We start from the raw sequence: 19,186 nt of genomic DNA, 5'->3' as shown, positions 1-19,186 counted from the left end.
ATAAATAATAACCAATTAAAGTCACTAAAAATACAGATTTATGATTATGTTTTTTCTGAGAAGTTGATCCTTTTATCATTATGCAATATTCCTCTTTATTTTTGGTAATACTCTGTCATGTCTATTTTATCTGATAGTGACATTGCTTTTTCAGCCTGCTTATATTTATTATTTTCACGTGTATTTTTTAAAAAATCGATTTATTTTTAACCTAAACTTTTCTATAATTTAATTTTAAAGTATGTCTCTTATAGAGATAGCATATAGTTGCTTTTTTGCCCATCCTTATGATATCTGTGTATGTGCATGTTTATTGAATTGTAACTGGCATATTAATATCCTATTTGTTTCAGATATATATCATAGTGATTTGATATTTTTATACATTATAAGATGATTCCCACAAATGTAGCTACCATCTGTCACCATACAAAGTTATTTCAGTATTATTGATTATATTCTCTATGCTGTACGTTACATGTCCATGACTTATTTATTTTATAACTGGAAATTTGTACCTCTTAATCCCCTTCAACATTTTGCCTGCCCTTCCTACTGCTCCCTCATCTGAGAACCAACATTTTGTTTCCTGTAGTTATGAGCCTGTTTCTATTTTGTCTTGTTTGTTCATTTGTTTTGTTTTTTAGATTCCACATATAAGTGAAATCATATATTTGTCTTTTCTGTCTAACTTATTTCACTTAGCATAATACCCTTTAGTCCATCTATGTAGTTGCAAGGCAAGATTTCATTCTTCTTCTGGCCAAGTAAGTACAAAGACACATACATAGACACACAGATACACACATACATACCACATCTTTATCCATTCATCTATTGATGGACACTTAGTTTGCTCCCTTGTTTTGGCTATTGTAAATAATGCTGCAATGAACATAAGAGTGCATATATCTCTTGGGATTAGTGTTTTCGTTTTTGTCAGATAAATACCTGGAAGCAGAATTGGTGGATCATATCATAGTTCTATTTTAAATTTTTTAAGGAACAGCCATATTGTTTTGCACAGTATCTGCAAAAATTTACATTCCCACTAACAGTGTATAAGAGTTCCCTTTCTCCACATTCTCACCAACACTTTTTTTTTTGTCTTTTAAATAATAGCCAATGTGACCAGTGTGAGATGATATCAAATTGTAGTTTTAACTTGTATTTTACTGATGATTAATGATGTGAAGCATCTTTTCATGTACCTGTTAGCCATCTGTATATCTTCTGCTTCTTTTTTTTTTAAATTATTTATTCATGAGAGACATACAGAGAAAGGCAGAGACATAGACAGAGGGAGAAGTAGACTTCTTGGAGGGAGCATGATGTGGGACTGGATCCCCAGACCAGAATCATGCCCTGAGCCGAAGGCAGGTGCTCAACCTCTGAACCACCCAGGTGTCCCTGTATATCTTCTTGGGAAAATTCCTATACAAGCCCTCTGCCCATTTTTAAATTGAGTTGTTTGTTTTTATTTGATATTAATTTGTATAAATTCTTCATATAGTTTGGATATTAACCCGTATCAAATTATGATTTATGAGTATTCTCCTATTTATCGCCTTTTCATTTTGTTGATGGTTTCCTTCACTGTGCAAAAACCTTTTTGTTTGATGTGATCCCATTTGTTTATTTAGCTTTTGTTGCCCTTGCCTTAGGAGGTGGCCTAAAACGATATTGCTAAGTCCAGTGTCAAAGAGCTTCCTGCCTATGTTTTCTTCCAGGAATTTTATTGTTTGGGGTTTTACATTCAGTCTTTAATCCAGTTTAAATTTATTTTTTGCATATAGTGTAAGAAAGTAGTTCAGTTTCATTCTTTTGCGTGTAGCTGTCTAGTTTCCCAAACACCACTTATTGATGAGTCTGTCTTCTCTTTATTGTATATCCTTGCCTTCTTTGTTATAGATTGACCATATAGGTGTGGATTTATTTCTGGGTTGTCTATTCTATTCTATTGATCTGTGTGTCTGGTTTTGTGTCAGTACCATACTGTTTTGATTACTATAGATTTGTAGGATAGCTTGAAATCAGGAAGCATGATGCCTCCAGCTTTGTTCTTTTTTTCTTAAAATTATGTTGGCTATTCAGGGCCTTTGTGGCTTCATGCAAAATTCAAACATACTTTGTTCTAGTTCTGTGAAAAATGCCATTAGTATTTTGGTAGGTATTGCATTGAATCTGTACATTATTTTGGGTAGTATGGGTATTTTAACCATAGTAATTCTTCCAGTTCATAAGCACAGTGTAAATAAATAAACCACTCCACTTTGTGAACTTATCTTTAGTTTCTTTTATCAATGTCTTATGGTTTTCAAAAGAACAGGTCTTTCTCTTTGGTTGAATTTTTTTCCTATTTTATTATTTTTGATGCAATTATAAGTGGGATCATCTTTTTGATTTCTCTTTCTGATAGCTTGTATTAATGTTAGGAGCACAATTTCTGCATATTAATTTTATATCCTGAAACTTGACTGAATTCATTTATTACCTCAGTGGTATGTTGATAGCATCTTTAGGGTTTTCTAGATTGTAGTATAATGTCATCTGCAAATAGTGACAGTTTTAGTTTTTCCCTACCAATTTGGATGTCTTCTTAAAATTTTTCTTGACTGATTGCTATGCCTAGGATTTTCAATATACATGAATAAAACGAATAAATAAAATAAAATAAAATAAAATAAAATAAAATAAAACTGGCAAGAGTGGGAATCCTTGTCTTGTTCCTGATCTTAGGAGAAAGCTTTTACTTTTTCACTGGTGAGTACAATATTACCCATGGGGTTGTCATATATGGCCTTTATTATGTTGAGTTATGCTTCTCTGTACCCCCCTTTGTTGAGAATTTTTATCATAAATGATGTTGAATTTTCTCAAATATTTTTTCTGCATCTATTGCTGATTATCATATGATTTTTTTTCCCTTTGTTTCATTCATATGGTATTTCATATCGATTGATTTGGAGATGTTGAACCATCTTCACATCCCTGGAATAAATTCCACTTGATGGTACTTTATGATCTTTTTAATATATTGTGAATTGGTGTGCTAATATTTTGTTGGGGATTTTTGCATCCATGTTCACTGGATATTGGCCTGTAAATTTTCTTTTTCTGTGGTGTCTTTGTCTGATTTTTGTTGGGGATTTTTGCATCCATGTTCACTGGATATTGGCCTGTAAATTTTCTTTTTCTGTGGTGTCTTTGTCTGATTTTTGTATCAGCCATCAGGGTAATGCTGGTTGGAAGTGTTCCTTCCTGTTCAGTTTCTTGGAATAATTTGAAAAGAATAGGTACTAACTCTTTCTTAAATGTTTGCTAAAATATACCTGTAAAGCTATCTGATCTTGGACTTCTGGTTTTTGGGAGTTTTTAAATTGCTGCTATATATATTGATTGATATATATATAAACCTCATGGTGACCACAAACCAAAATCCTACAAGAAATGCACAAAAAAAGAACAACAACAAAACAAACAAACAAAAAAACAAAAAAACAAAAAAAAGAGAAAGGAACCCAAATATAAGAAAACCATGAAACTACAAAGAAAGAGACTAAGAGAAGAAGAAAGCAACAGGGAAGAACTACAAAAACAAATGAAAATCAAAGTGTCAATAAGTACATACCTATCAATGATTACTTTAAATGTCAACGAACTAAAAGCTTCAATTAAAAGACATAGAGTGGCTGAATGGATAAAAAGCAAGGCCCATCCATACCCTACAAAATTCACTGTAGGTCTTAAGACACACATAGACTGGAGGTGAAGAGATGGTGAAAGATACCCCACGCAAATGGGAACGAAAAGAAAGCTGAAGTAGCAATACTCAGACAAAACAGACTTTAAAATGAAGATTGTAACAAAAGACAAAGAAGGACATAACATAATGATAAAGGAGTTAACCCAAGAAGAAGATATAACAATTATAAATATTTATGCACCCAACATAGGAATACCTTTATAAAAGCAATTAACAGATATAAAGGGAGTTGCTTTTCTGGAGCTTAACTATCCTGTACAATCCATATGCTTTCACTTTCCAAATCTTAGAATCTTTTCTTTATTTTTCTCTGATTTGTTTTTCTCCCTGAATCTGTAGTTATTATCTATAAGAATGTAGGAAGTTCAGTATCCTAAGCTTACTCCTCTATAAAGTTGCAGAGCCTTAGACCATTTAATTCTTGATGACACACATACATCTTACTCAAAGAAATAAAGGAATATTTTGAAGAGCTAAAATCCTCCACTGCCTGACATGAATATATTGCATTTCTACAATTGGACATTGAATATTTTTAGCAAGTAAATGCAGTTAATAGTCTTTTTAATCTAGTAAGATTTTTTTTACAAAACAAGGATGCAACAAGAGAAAAAATGGAACACTGTGAGAATGAATAGTTTTTGCTTAACAACATATAAGTTGAATAAGCTCAAATGACTAATGAAATGAGGGATGATAGAGCCAACTCACTCTGATCTATATAGCTTTTCAAATTTTTCTATGTTGTAATGTTTTATATCTTTTCTCATATGAATAACCATTTGAATCTTAAGATGCTTATAAAACTGGGGAGGCAGTACTGTGTAAGGGATAAAAGCAGATCTTATATATTTATATTTACATCACAACTCTATCACTTCCTAGTTCTATGACTCTGGGTAAATTACCTAATTTCCTGTATAACAATTTTCTCATCTTTAAAAAGGGGGTAATAATGCTACTTGCCTATTAAGATCCTTATAAAGAAATTAAGGTGTATTTACATTTTAGAAAGTACGCATATAAAAAATCTCATTTATTATTATTTTTATCATTAGAAACATCAGGATTATAGATATGTCCTAAAAATTTCAAGTAAGCATGGGTACTTATGGAGAAGGGCACAATATAGAGAAAATGGTAATCCTCATAATAAACCTTCCATACTTAGATCTTGATGGGACAAATTTATCATTAAGTTTAGCCTTAGAGTTTCTCTTTTTTTCTGTATTACTTTGCCTACTTTGCTTTTTGTCAGTCTCTCTGCCTGGAATTGCCTCTTTTCTCTTTGCTACTAGAAAACTCCTTTGAGGTATATTCTTTTAAAAACTGCCCAGTAATCCCTTACCACAGAGCTCAAGTGACCCCTAATAGACAGAATAATGTAGGGAATGAATAAAAATTTTGGAATTAGATTTTGAGTATCAATTCTGTCACACACAAAATGTGAATACAGGTTATATAACATGTTAAACTTTATCCTCGTCGAAAAATGAAACTCTCTATTTAAAAAGAAGACAGTGAGGATTAAATAAGATGGCATTTGCTGAGTGTATAATCAGGGTCTGGAGCATATTAAGTACTCAGTAACAGTAAATTATTTTTTTCTTTTTTCATATCCTTCTGCTAAGTGGTCTACCTGAACACTGCCAAGAAGATCACATCCGTCCCTCCTCTAGTCTGTCATTTGAAGTCTTCACCATACTCCATTAATATATTTTCTTTTACCACTGTATTTACTCCTCCTTGAGGGCAGAGACTTACATATCTTATATTTATCTGAGCACTTACCATAGGATCCAGGCCACTGGAGATTGTGTAAATGTTTATTTAGAGAACGGATAAAAAAAAACATTACTAATTTGGATTTTATTTGGATATATAACTTTCAATTACTAATTAAAACCCTCAAAGTATATCAAAGGGCATTTAAATCAAATGCAATATTGTAGAGGAAAACAAATACAAGGACTTTTCTTTTGTTTTATTCAGACATTTTTTAAGGTAATGAAAATATCCCCATGACCAGAAATCCTCAGGAATAATTCCTCTTGACTGCAGTAAGTACCTACTTTTGAGGAACAGAAAGCTGATGAGCTGCAGGCTTCCCTGCTGCTAAATTCATCTAACAAGGCACTCCTGATGTGTTCTGATTTTAAGGCCAATGGGAACTCTATAGATTGGTTTGCTGCTCTCTTTTCTGAAAAAGAGAGGACTTTGAGCTGTGCATGTTTATGTTGGTAAATAAATTCTGGTGTGAAATGGGAATCTAAGAATCAAGCCTAAGGCATCATAAACAGTAATAAAATGAATTTGTAGGCATATTGCCTTTGGTGCTTCTAGGATAAGGTCTGAATAGCTAAGGTAAGGCTGAAAAATCAGCAGTTAACTGCACCTCTGGACTTTGTAGCCAGGACCTGAAATGATCTTTCCTTTGTTCTGATAGTTGAGACACATTAGGTCCTTTGAATGGATTAATCTCTTTGAATATGTTTTATGGGTAGGAATTGAAACAATGCTATCAAAAAAATGCCAGTGGTTAACCGAGGGGGTGTTTGGCGGGAGGAATGGGTTAAATAGGTAATGGGGATTGAGGAGTGCACTTGTGATGAGCACTGGGTATTTTATGGAAGTGTTGAATTACTATATTATACTCCTGAAACTAATATTATACTGCATGTTAACTCATTGCAATTTAAATAAAAACTTTTAAAAAATGCCAAAAGCAGACCAGGGCAAAACCTGCCAAATACACGACTGAAATAAATAGTCTTTTTATTTGTATATAGAAGTAGCTGAGCAAAAAGGAGGTTAGTTAGGCTTACTCCTGAGCAAACTGGACAAATACTAGCAGCTGAAAGAAACCAGCAGGATGACTCAATGCCAATTGCTACATTCTACACCAAGGAAAATGGTATGCAAATGGAAAGAATGGAAGTGATACAAAGGAAGGAAATAAAACTGAAGACTAGGACAAATATGCAAGACCACATCCGGCTGTAACATGTGAATTAATACCTCTAAATCAGATAGACACATTTCATCCTAGGATCCTGAAAACACGTAAAGATAGCATGACAGAAACATATCATTACTCTATTAGGAGTCATGAAAAGTTAGAAAGGTAAACGACCCAGTTAAGTGTTAGGAAGAGGATAAGGTGAATTGTAGAAACCACAGCTTATGAACTTTGATGATGGTGTTTGGCAGAAGTCTGTTCTTTACTATGAATCAGGTGGTTACTAATCTCTTAAGAAAAAGAAAGTGGCATTAATTACAAACCATTATAGGTACACTAAAGGCATTTCATTTGTAGATCAAAATGATTCTGTTGTCACAGGGTAACTTTTCTTTAGCAAGGCACATGGAAAATTTTCTTCATTATGTTCTGATAGATGAATTATCATGTTGAAAATAAGGACAGTGAATTTGTAGCCAGCATCACAATACATTATGACCTTGAAGCATGTACTTAAGTTACTAAGTCTGAAAACTGAAGATGGCAATAAAACCAACTCTTAGAGTTGTTCAGAAAATTAAATGTGGCTGGTACTAGTAAGGGCACAATACATGAGCTTAGAAGAGTCATGTGGTAGAGACAGAAAGGCTACTATGATGGCACAGAGGAGGCAACTGATCCTGGGTGGAGGGTAAGTCAGAGTTGGCAGAGGAGTAGTACGGGGATCATACTGGAAGCTCATGTACACAGGCACAAGGGTAAGAGGGCTGATGTATTTCCTCAACTGTAAATAACAGTTACAGATTTCACTTAGGAAATAGCTGAGGAGGCAAGGGGATGGTGAAGGATGAGGACGGGCAGGGAGGAGGGTTAGTTCACAATGGGCCTTATATGTCATATTCCAGAGTTCAGAAGTTATGCTATGGGAGACAACTTGAAATAGTATGCTAACTATATGCTGTGGCAGGGGGGGCAACTTGAAATAGTGGAGGTAATTAAAATGTAACCTTGTTCAAAACACCTACCCCAATGTTCAAAGATACTTGGAGACATTTTAGTAAATATAATATTAAATGTTAAGTGGCTAGTAGATTAAAATGTAATAGCCATTTTGATTCTTCACTGAAAGCAGCATATTCTCAAAGAAGTACCTCATCAACATGCTCAGTAGATCCAGAGGTAATTATTTCACAGTTACTTAAAAAAGAAATCTTACTTTTAGTATTATCTTCAGTTTTATTTTTGTTTATGAATTTTACTTTTTCCAAATGTAAATGATAGCATCCCTGCAAGAAGTTTTGCACATGACATAGTTCTGAACTTTATGCAGCACACACTTATATGCTAGACTGAAAAGAGAATTAGACATTAGTGACTTTTAGGAAAGATCACTAATGCAAGACAAAAACCAATCTTCTTGAGGGACTTTTTACTTCAAAGGGAGGCTTTGAATCCTAGCACCTTCTTTGAATCCCGTTAAGATGGCATCAAAATTTAAAGCAGTTGGTTTCCATCTTGCAAGTGACTCTCAGTTCTTTAAACTTTGAGAATGAAAGCAAAGAAAGGAAGTGATATTAATCTCATTTTGGGGGGATTTTTGTGCATTATGATATCTTTTTAAAAATACCTGAAAAAATACACTTTTAGAAGAAATTGTTTATGACCTTGACAATGGCATGAGTAGAGTATCGCTGAAATAATAAAGCAAGAAAATGGGGGCCAGTTAAATGATTCATATGCCTATAGCCAGTATTTGTTCTTTCTCCTTTGACTTGTATAGCCTGTCTTCCTGAAACTAGAAAGTAAGGTACTGAAAGTAATGTATTTGAATTTATTTCATTCCAAAGTTTCATATCCTGAATCAGCTTTTCAGTAATGAAATTCATGTAAAAGGATATAGTGGAGTCTTGATCTCTTTCTTCAACTGGGACAAAAGATTGTAACCGCTTTCCTTGTGTTTATCATAGCATTGCTTTTTATTTTCTTTACTACTTTTTATATTTTGTGCTTTAGTCCTAAATTTTGGAGTTTTAAAATCTTTTATAAATTAAATATTAAGGTTTGGAGCTAAAAGACTTGGGTTTGATTTTTTACTCCTTCAAATTTTGACTTTCAATAAAATAATACCCTTTCTAAAGCTCTAAGTTTTCCCACTATAAAGTAGGCCCTAGATAGGATCATAGCTTTGGAGACTGAAAGATTTGGTTCACATCTCTATAGGATAAATGTATCATTTGTAAGGCTTTATGGATCATTTTGAGGGGTAAATGGCCTAATGTAATACATTTAACATGTAGCAAGTACTCAGCAAAAGGGTACAATGGTGATAGTAACAGATGCTTTTCTTACTTCTCAGGTTAATTGTGCAGATTTAAGAGATATATAAAATATATGATGGTGATATGGTAGGTACCATAAAAGTACTCAGATGCAGAAAGTACTAAATAAATATTGATGAGTGCATGAGTAGAAATGGAATATACTAAAAATTGGCATTTATAGTATATTTACCTTCTTTCTAAGAATATTTTGGGATTATAATAATTGGCAAGACATCAAAAATCTTAGTTCAACATCTGATGTTGTATGACTTGAGGCAAAAAAATTACACTTTCTAAGACTCAACTTCCTGCTCTACAAAATGATTATAATAGTACACTTCATGAAATTATTGCTTCAGATACTGTAACATTGAATTATAATTCACCACCCTTTGGAGAAAGATGCTATCAGCAGTTAAATGTGTTTGAACTGTTATTTTTAAATAGTAAACATACTATTAGAGATATTTTTAACATTTTTAAGTTTTACAAAGGTTTAGAATTCGACTAATGAGCATTTTCATTTATAATTAAAGCATTTTGAGGAGAACACAGCTAGTTTGTTGTCCATTCTGAAGTATTAGGAATTGTATGTAAATGACTTGCATTCTGAGAATTATGGAGTAAACTACAATTGTACACATATCTCATCTTCATGGTTCTGAATATAATATTTATTATAATAGTGCAGATTTGATTCCACAATTAATAGGACTAAGTTATGTTAATAACCATGTGATATTCTCAAATATACATTCACAATATTATAACCATAGAAGTGGGCTAGGGGTGGACTATGGACAACTTGTCTGAAGGTTGGTAAATCCTGAATTGCATTGCATCTCATCCTTGGCACACTTGCCTTTCACCTAACAGCTTCCGCCTGTGGTCTGGCTCACTGCTGCTCTCCAGTGGTTTATGCTGATTCTCCCCCAGATGATCATAGATTAGGCTATTCTTTCTGAGGTTTGAATCTCTATCAATAGACTCATATTACAATTGCTGCATGGAGTCCCCCCAGGTGATCCAATACTGAATATGAAAACATTTATTGTAGTTCATCAAGGATTTAGTTTGTCTCTGACTGTGCACACATCCAAAATAAAAGACAACAAATGCTTTATATCCCTCCATGTTGTCCTTTGTTCTCCCTGAAATTGGTGGAAATCAATGAATGAACCACCTAGTGAATATTTACTGAATATCTATTTTGTGCCTGACCTGTGCTAGGTATTTTTCATGGATTTTTAAAAGAAATGGTCTATTGTTTCTCTTAAGTTTGGATTATTCTTTTAGGGGCTTAGGTTGGTTGGCTATTTGAGCAGTTTTCATCAATTGGGAGTTGTGCATTTGAGTATTGGCAGACAGCCTTATTGTTTCACCCTCTGGATGTGTATACTGAATAGGTCAGCAATCCAGCTGTTTGTTGTCTTTGCTGGGGTTCCCTGGAAAACAGATGCCGTGGAGGAAATGCTCACTTTTTAACCCTTTAAGGGGATGGGAAGAAGGCTCATATGAAATCTCAGAGCAGCTTGGAGAAAAGCAGAGTGAGGCAAGAAAGGAAAAAAAGCAAATATAATATTCTGTATTGTCAAGATAAGACAACTTTCACAGATATCCATTGCTTGTTGCTTGGTCCTGGGACTGTGTGAGGGCAGTCTATAGGTAACTAATGTACTTTTGGGAAGTCATTGGATGGTATATGAATGGACAAGTATTTCTTTGCCAGATTCTTCTATTCTCCTTGCATTTTCTGGTCCAAATTCAATCAGGTAACCCAGCTGATTAACAGTCTGAGCTATTGTAGCTCAAGTGCAACTGTGGAAACATTGTGAGGAGCTGTGAATATTTAACACTTCCTCACTTTGGGTGATGTTATTCAGCCCCTCCTAGCAATCACTGGGGAAGCCTGACCCCATACTTTGGGGGTACTGTACTTTACCTGAGACTGGATGTCAGACCACTAGAGGGTTTGTATAGCCATCGGCTATAGAGGGAATCATGGAAAGCCATGCCTGAGCCTAGTCCTTATCTTATAGAAGCTGTGACAGACAGCTGGCTGGGGCTCTTAAGAAAGCTAACAAGTGCCAGGAGGCAGGTGGGGCCAGGAAAGTCTGGAGAAATACATAAATTGGGTTGGATGTAATTGGGCTTTTAATGGACCTGGTATAGAAGTAGAATTCAAATATTCAATTGACATTTATTGAGTATCTACTGTATATTAGACACTATGCAAAGTTTTCTTTCCCCACATACATTGCTTAATAAGCACGTTAAGGGGTGCCTGGGTGGCTCAGTTGGTTAAGTGTCCAACTTTTGATTTTGGCTCAGGTCAAAATCTCGGGGTTATGAGACTGAGCCTGAGCCCCACGTTGGGCCTGCCTAAGATTCTCTCTCTTCCATTCCCTCTGCTCTCCTCCCTTCTCTCTCTCTCTCTCAAAATAATAATAAGCACTCTATTCAACTTAATGAAGCCTATCAAATCCATCTAGACCTAATTATCTCTCTCCTGTTAATTGGGAATTAGATGTAGTATGAGGCCTGGCCTCTTCCTACTGACCCCATCCAGCTCTGGCAACCGGTAGCTAATGCTGGTTATACACACTTACATATTTTTACTTAATATAAAAACCTATAACAACCCTATTTCAACTCCTAAAAGTTACCTGCATATGATCTTTTTTCCCCACTTTCCTCCTTTGCCTAACCTTCTCTGATCTTAGTGGACCAGAAGTCCCATAAGTCTACATCTGATCTCTCTACCCATGTTCTGGCTCCCATCCTCCATGACCTACCTCTCCTGTTAATGATAGATCTGCAGCCATCCCATCTCCTTCCTATAGCTTCAGCTCTTCCTCTCAGCTGGATTTTCCCCTCAGGATAGGCTATAGCCCATATATCCTTAATTGTGAGACTCCACTGCTCCCTTTCTCACAATTGCTCGCTTGCTACTTCTTGCCGTCATAGCAGAGCTCACATTTATCAGGTCCTCACCTTTTGACATCTTGTATTCAGAGTAGGTTACCACTGATCTGTAACCTCATGGAGCAAGTCTTGCTATTTCTTGTAGTCTCACCCACCTTGCTAGTGATTGGTCTAGAGCTGAGCACAGTGATACTGTTTTGGCCAATGAGAATGAAAGAAAGTTTTCTCACCTCAAAAAGAAATAGAAAATATGTCCCTCTTTTTAAAATTTTGCTTCTGGTTATGGTTTGCAGGCTTAATGCTTAAAGCTACTACTACCATCTTAAAATATGAGGAGACAAGTGTGAGGACAAAATCTAAAATGATGAAGATGAAAAAACAAAGCAGCAAAGACCTGAATTAAAATTGCAATTCTGAATCTGCCCTGCCCCCCTCCAATTGATAGATGAGATAATAAATATCTTTATTTTTTCACAGTCAGCTGTTTTTCATCCTTTTTTTTTCTCTTTTATCAAATGAGATTTGTCATCTGCCCCACATGTCTTCTAAAACTGTTCTCAGTAAGGTCACAATAACCATTCAATTGACAAAACAACTGACAGTTTTTAATTCTTATCTTGCTTGACCTCTCCATTTCATCACTGACCTCCCCTTACATGAAATGGTACCCTTCTTTGGATTCAATTAAGCAGCTCCCTCCCACTTTACTTTCTATTTTTCCAGTCACTCCTCAGGCTCTTTTAAAACTTGTTTTGAAATATTTCAAACGAGTTTCAAGTGTAAAAATAACATAAGACAAACTGTGTTCTCATCAGCTAGATTTAACAAATGTTAGCATCTAGTTATCTTTATTTGTTTTGGATCTTTTTAGATTTAGTCTTCTTTTCCTTTACCTGTTCTTAAAAGTCATCTTCTCCAGAGTTCTACTTTTTCTTTTTTAAAACACATGCTTTCCTGGATCATTTTATTTATATCAATTTATTTACATGGATCTGTTCATCTGAGACTGACTTCTTGAGTTCAGAACTCATGGATCTTAAGCATCTTACTGATCTCACATAGGTACTTTAAAATCAGTATATACCTCGATGTAGTGTCATGTGTCCACAGAAGTTGAGCAACAAACATGAGCTGCATCTCAGGACAGTGATCTTGAAGTGACTATGTTCTTCATTCAAAACTCCAGAACCGTTACAGTGGTTCTCATTCTAAGAATACATACCTAAGCTCTTTCTAGCAAGGCTGTTTTCCTCAGACACTTGAAGTGGAGACGTCCGTGGTGTCTTAACCTGAAGCCTGGACCAATTAGAGCTCTTTATCTTACTTTAAGTAAGTCTCTATTCCAAGTGAGTAGCTTTATGGTCATAAAATAACCCCATCCTGTCTGTGAAAGACTGAGCATATGGAGATTTTAAACTATCAGAATTATTGTTTATCAGTCAGCTTTTTTTTTTTTTTTTTAGACAGTCAACTTTTAGTGAAAAGAGTCTTCAAGCTTCTGATGGAGAAAGCAATAGTATTGTGTTGCTTCATGCATATCACAGTATTTATTGAAAGTTTACTGCGTGTTATTACTCACTTTTCTGGGAGATAGGAATATTGTGGTGATCTCTATGAAGTTGATAGTCTGTAGGGCAAGACTCATTATTAAAAACCACCCATGTTTGTTTGTTTGTTTAAAAGATTTTAAGTAATCTCTCCACCCAACATGGGGCTCAAACTCATAACCTTGAGAATAAGAGTCACATGCCCTACCAACTAAGCCAGCCAGGCATCCATCATCTAAGTAAATTTTAAAATATACCTATGATAAGGCTTTGAGTAATAGGTCCTATGAATATGTAAAATAGGTGACCTGATGAAATTTGGGAATGGTCATGGAAGAATGAGGGTGAGTTAAGAATTTGATGAATTGGAGTTAACCAGAAAAAGGTGTATGTGTGTGGAGGGAGAACGGATTGTTTTAAGGGGAAAAGCTTTGTACAAAGGCCCGTGACAAGACAGTATCTAACAGTTCTGTATTCTTTCTTTCACTTTGAATTCTCAAACCCAATATATAAGAAATTTAAGTCTTCTGAGTATTCTGGAAAAATAATATTGTGCTCAAATAAGTTTGAATATATTTACATGTCAACCTTCTTCATCCTTTTGGGGATCACAGGCATTCATATTAAAGATTGAAAAATTATGGAGTAAATAAACATGTTTAGCTTTGTTTAATCAAACATGTTCACCATCCCATGTTTATTTTACCATGAAATCCCCTTTTTCCCTTCATTAACACGTAAGCACCTGGAATAAGGCCAGTGTTCTCAAAAACAAACTCACTGGGCTATATTTTTCAGGAATCAGTGATTGCCTGGCTCTTCAATGTGGAACATCACAGGCCAATGCTGGGGCTGAATAAGTTCAGAAAACAGGAAGAACAGTTAGAGTGGCAGCTGCTCATCTTTCTTCTGCTCATCTCGGTTGATGCACAAAACTAGGAGTGTCTGATGAGAATCTTATTAAATAGTAATTTCAGCACAAACTACTCCAGATTTCCTGTCCTGGGGTATACCAGCCAAGTCTGTTCTCTCCTGATTCAGTCAGAAATCTCTAATCTGCACCAAGGATCAGCATTTTCTTTTTCTAAAAGGATCAGATAGTAAATATTTTAGGGTTCTGGACCATGGGACACTGTCACAACTACTCAACTCTGTGATTATAGTTTGAAAGCAGCCATGGACAAAGGTAAATAAATGGGCATAGCTATGTTCCAATAAAAATGTATTTACAAAAGCAGGCAGCTCACCAGCAGGCCAAAGTTTGCTAATTCCAAATCCAGACCCTTCCTTAAAGTCATTCGGGGTGAAATTTATTTACTTTTGAATGCCATTTGGCATCTCAATCACATCTTTCTTTATGGATTGCACATCATAATGTGAAGCCACTTTCATCCTAAAAAATGTCGTGAATATAGTAGGTGAAGGATTTCATAGGGGCTTGGAAGGGTAGCCAAGTCTCCCCTGAGTTTTCTCAGATAGCTCCAGATTTTCTTGTTTTGCATGTGGCTGTGAGAGATTCAGTTTTGTGGAAACAAGATTTGGTTGGATGTACAGCTTGTTCTAAAGTTAGCTTTCACATATGGTTTCAAGTACAGGTCTCAGCATGCTGACTATAAGCCACAATCACATAGTAACCCATGTTTTCCCAAATTTTCTACCTATGGGATCAAGAACCAATGTTGGTCCCTGTCTCAGTAGAGGTGACTCAAAATCAAAATTCCTACCAAAATAGATAAACCCATACATACATACATACATACACATATACATGTATAAAATAGCCTTCCTATCTGTACCTTCTCAACTCAAAAACAACTCTTATGCAGCAATTACAAAGCATATTACCTGTAACACACATGGGGATAATAGGGAAACACTTTTAATTATCTGCTTTTTCATGGCTAATCATGGGCTAATATGATTCCAGGATTGTATGTATCCTCAGTGCCATGGCAGAGCCTTAGCTAGATTTTGACCTGAGAGCAGTGAAGTTGTTGGGTAAGGTGAGCCATGGGCTATTAGCTCATTAAACAGATGTGATCCTCTTTCTAAATTCGCTTATGTGTCATAAGTGAATTAGCATCCACTACTATACTAGTCTTAGCTGTCATCTCAACCATTGTAGAGAAGTACTCAGAGGGAATGATTGCTCTCCCTGCTTCTGACCTCCTTTGTCAGGGGTCTTTGTCTTACCTTTGTGCCACCAACAGTTCCACATTCCATCTGAGAGTCCTTTGTAGCCCTAATTCTGGAACCAGTTTCTATGTGTGTTTGTCTTTTAGGTCATTAGAAAAATAGGGTTCCAGCAATCTCATACAACTAGGACTTATTCTAAGGATAAGGCAATAGCTCTGCCTTTATTCTCAGCCATTCCAACACCTCCCTGTCTGATTCTCTCCCTTGGTCTCTTGCTCTCTTTATCTGCATTGCAACCTCAAACTTCCTATGCAAAGAGGACATGATCATCCAGGATAATCAGTTTCTAATATGGAGCGCTAATTTTCAGTAGCATTGAGGTTAGATATATCTAATAGAAGTAGTATTCTTGAAAGCACAAGTCTTAGCCTGAGGCTGCTTTCTTAAGAAAGGGGTGCCAGTTGATGGTGTAACCAGCTGATTCTTAAAAACTTTGAGAACTGACTGAAATAAATGAAACCAGAGAAGGAATGCTTAAAGAAGTGTGGGAAAAATAATAGAATTTTAAGAAAAAATTATAAATGACTCCCACAGCAGTTACCAGTGACATACTAACAATTAAATCCAATTTATTTCTTTGAACTATGCAAAATTTGACATTTTTAAAGATGTCTCCTTCCCTTGATTTTCTTCTTTCTCTTCTATCTTCCCATCCTCACTTTAGTTCCTCTTCTGTTCAGTTCATAAATGCTTGCACTCCAGTGTTGTTCTTGGCCCTTGGTTGGTCTCACATTGTCCCTGGAAATCACATCTAATTATTAGCAATGTGATTATTCTTTGCTACATCTGTATCTCTAGTCAGAATACCTCTTGAATTCTGGTTCCATGAATTTAGCCATTGGCTGGCATTGCTATCTAGATGTAGGGAACTTAAAGTCAATGTAAAAACCTAACAAAAATGGAATTTTTATCATTTCCATAAGCCAGTGGTTCTCAATAAAAGGTTATTTAGTCCCCAGGAGATATTAGGCAATGTCCAGAGACATAACCATCACTGGGGTGGGCGTAGGGGGTGTCTAATGGCACTAATCCACAGAGGTCATGGGTGGTGCTAAACATCCTATAATGCACAAGACAATCTCTCAGAACAAAGAATTCATGGTCCAAAGTGTCAGTAGTGCCAAGGTTAAGAAACCCTATTATTTCCTATTTCACAGACTCCCATTGTGTGGAGGGAGAGCATTATGATCTGCCATGTTATATAAGCTAGAAACCTACAAGTTGTAAGGCAATTGTTAGGAAGGAGGCCTAGAGGCAGGCATCTAGTGTTTGGAATGCAATCACTGCCATTTACCAACTCTGTGACTTTTGGCAAGTTACCTAACTATAGAGTTTTCCTCATCTTTAATGGGGGATAATAATAATAATCTTTCCCCCCTACAATTGTAGTGAGTATTAAATGAATTAATTCAGGCCTATGTTCAGTGCTTGGCACTTAGTAGGGCACAGTAAATGTAATTTATTTGTTTTACCAACTTTTTCTGGCCAACCCCTTCTTCCTCACTTTTTATTCATCTTCACCCTATTTCAGGTCATCTTTCTTCTTAAGTGATGCAATACTTTCACAAAGGATCAGTCTTGCCCTGCTTAAATTCACCCTCCATTTACTCACTAAACAGTGCTACTTCTAAAACAGTACTGATCATGTCATTATCCAATTTAAAATCCTTCAGAAGTTTTTCACTGTTTATAGGAGAAAGTCTGAATTCCTCAACATGGCATAAAAAGCCAAAGATAATAATTTATCTGCAGACATTATTTTGTCACTTATTCACATTCCTTCTATATTTCACACTCCAAATTTGCTGAACTGCTATTATTACCTGGATTCACCATGTTTAAATTTTATTCACAGAAAACCAGAATAAATGACAAGGATGAAATGAGGGTCATTTAATTAAAAGCTATTTATTGAGGGTTAAATTTAAAGGTAACTGTTATGATAGTTCTGTGACAGTAAAGATAAATAAAAATGATCCCTGCCTTCAAAGAATTTAAGTTGCAATTTTTTCCCACTTACTATTTAACTACCCATAGTTTTTAACTTTCTAATTTCTCTTTCCAGACTTATTTTATAGAAGTATTTATTTGTTTCTTAGAGGTTTACTGCTATAATATTATTAACATGGGAGATATGCATTAATTTTTTAAGATTGAAATTCTCTAGGCACATGGCTATAGTTCTGCAGGAGAGTTCCCCTGGAGATTGTGGATAATTATTAACATCCCATAATATGTCCACTGATAGAGAAAGGGTTGGGTACAAATTTTGAACTGTATTTTGCCACCTCACATAGGAATTACTGAGACTGTTTAGAACTACACATTCAGTTATTTTCCTAGTACATGATTTCATTTACCAGTTGCTTTTGGTCACTTCTACATTTTCTCAATTGGGCTAAAGCAAATCATCTGTCATTTTTCCTCTCACAAATCACTGTTGGACAGGTACACTGTTAATACTTGATCTAGGCACCTGGCCAAGATCCACCTGACTATTGGTGAACTTGAAAAGTAACTAGTGACCTGATGTTGATGCTATTTCATTGCATAGAGCAAATGATCAATTTTACATTTCTGAGATTAATGACTATTTTCTTGGTGTTAAGAGGCCATCAGTGAAAGTTTGCAGTTTAATCATACAGCGCTTAATATATCTAGCAATGAAGCTGTAGATTTAAATAAACTACCCTTTGAAAAACATTAGCCTCTAAAATTTAATCTACTTTAAATTTGCTATAAACTCTATGAAATGTCTCTCTGATGATGTCATATAAATTGTCAAAAGCAAGAAAAAAAGTGATATGAAAAGTGACAGTCTGTCTTTAACCAACTCCATGTAACATGAATACTATATAAAATCAGGGAGTATTGGTAATTATCCATTATGCTTCAGAATCTGAATGATTTAGGAACAGATTAATTTAACACGTTTTCCTCTCATACTTTGTATTTTAACTCCATAAACATGATTCAATATGAGTTAGTACTTAATATTAATAGAACAACCAAAATAATGGAGTATCTTGTATGCTGTCTTTATTTTACTTATGTAGCTTGCAGTCTAAATGAAGTTGACATCATTATTAAATGGGATCTGATACATAATTAAATGTGTGCCAATAATAGTAGTCTTATTAATATCTTTGGCATCACTAATTTAGTTTTTCTCTCCTTTCATTAAGTTGAAACAACCTCTTTTAGTATTTGAGAACACTTAAAGAACTGTCAAACTTTTCTTCTGCCAACCTTCAAAGGTCAAAACTAACTGTGACACCTAAAATTCAAATGTAATTAGTTCGAGATTTACAGGGATTGTATGCCAATCTTTCAGTAGCTTAGAAGTGACGTGGTAACTAACCTTTGGTGGCCCCAAGAGACATTCAGATAGATGTGAAGATAAATAGAAAAATATAACTCACCACATCCACTGCTGATCTACCTTTTAGATTTTTTTTTTCCTGACTTGGTT

The 19,186-nt window shown here is 35.2% G+C and overlaps 1 protein-coding gene and 1 long non-coding RNA gene across 2 annotated transcripts in view; both read left to right on the top strand.

Moving 5' to 3' along the window:
- LOC140636377 (uncharacterized) overlaps positions 1-19,186 on the top strand; it is a 499,328-nt gene that overhangs the window by 420,457 nt on the left and 59,685 nt on the right. The gene's annotated exons all lie outside the window — the stretch shown is intronic.
- Positions 7,432-19,186, top strand: part of LOC140636614 (uncharacterized) — a 55,655-nt gene continuing 43,900 nt past the window's right edge. Inside the window, exons 1-2 of the long non-coding RNA XR_012033839.1 lie at positions 7,432-7,483; positions 14,317-14,704. This is a non-coding gene — a long non-coding RNA (uncharacterized lncRNA). The remainder of the gene's footprint in view (positions 7,484-14,316; positions 14,705-19,186) is intronic.

This window comes from Canis lupus, chromosome 7 (genome assembly GCF_048164855.1).
Source record: "Canis lupus baileyi chromosome 7, mCanLup2.hap1, whole genome shotgun sequence".
NCBI lineage: Eukaryota > Metazoa > Chordata > Mammalia > Carnivora > Canidae > Canis > Canis lupus.
The sequence above is the reverse complement of the archived record's forward strand: the minus strand, read 5'-3'. Positions and strand labels throughout refer to the sequence as shown.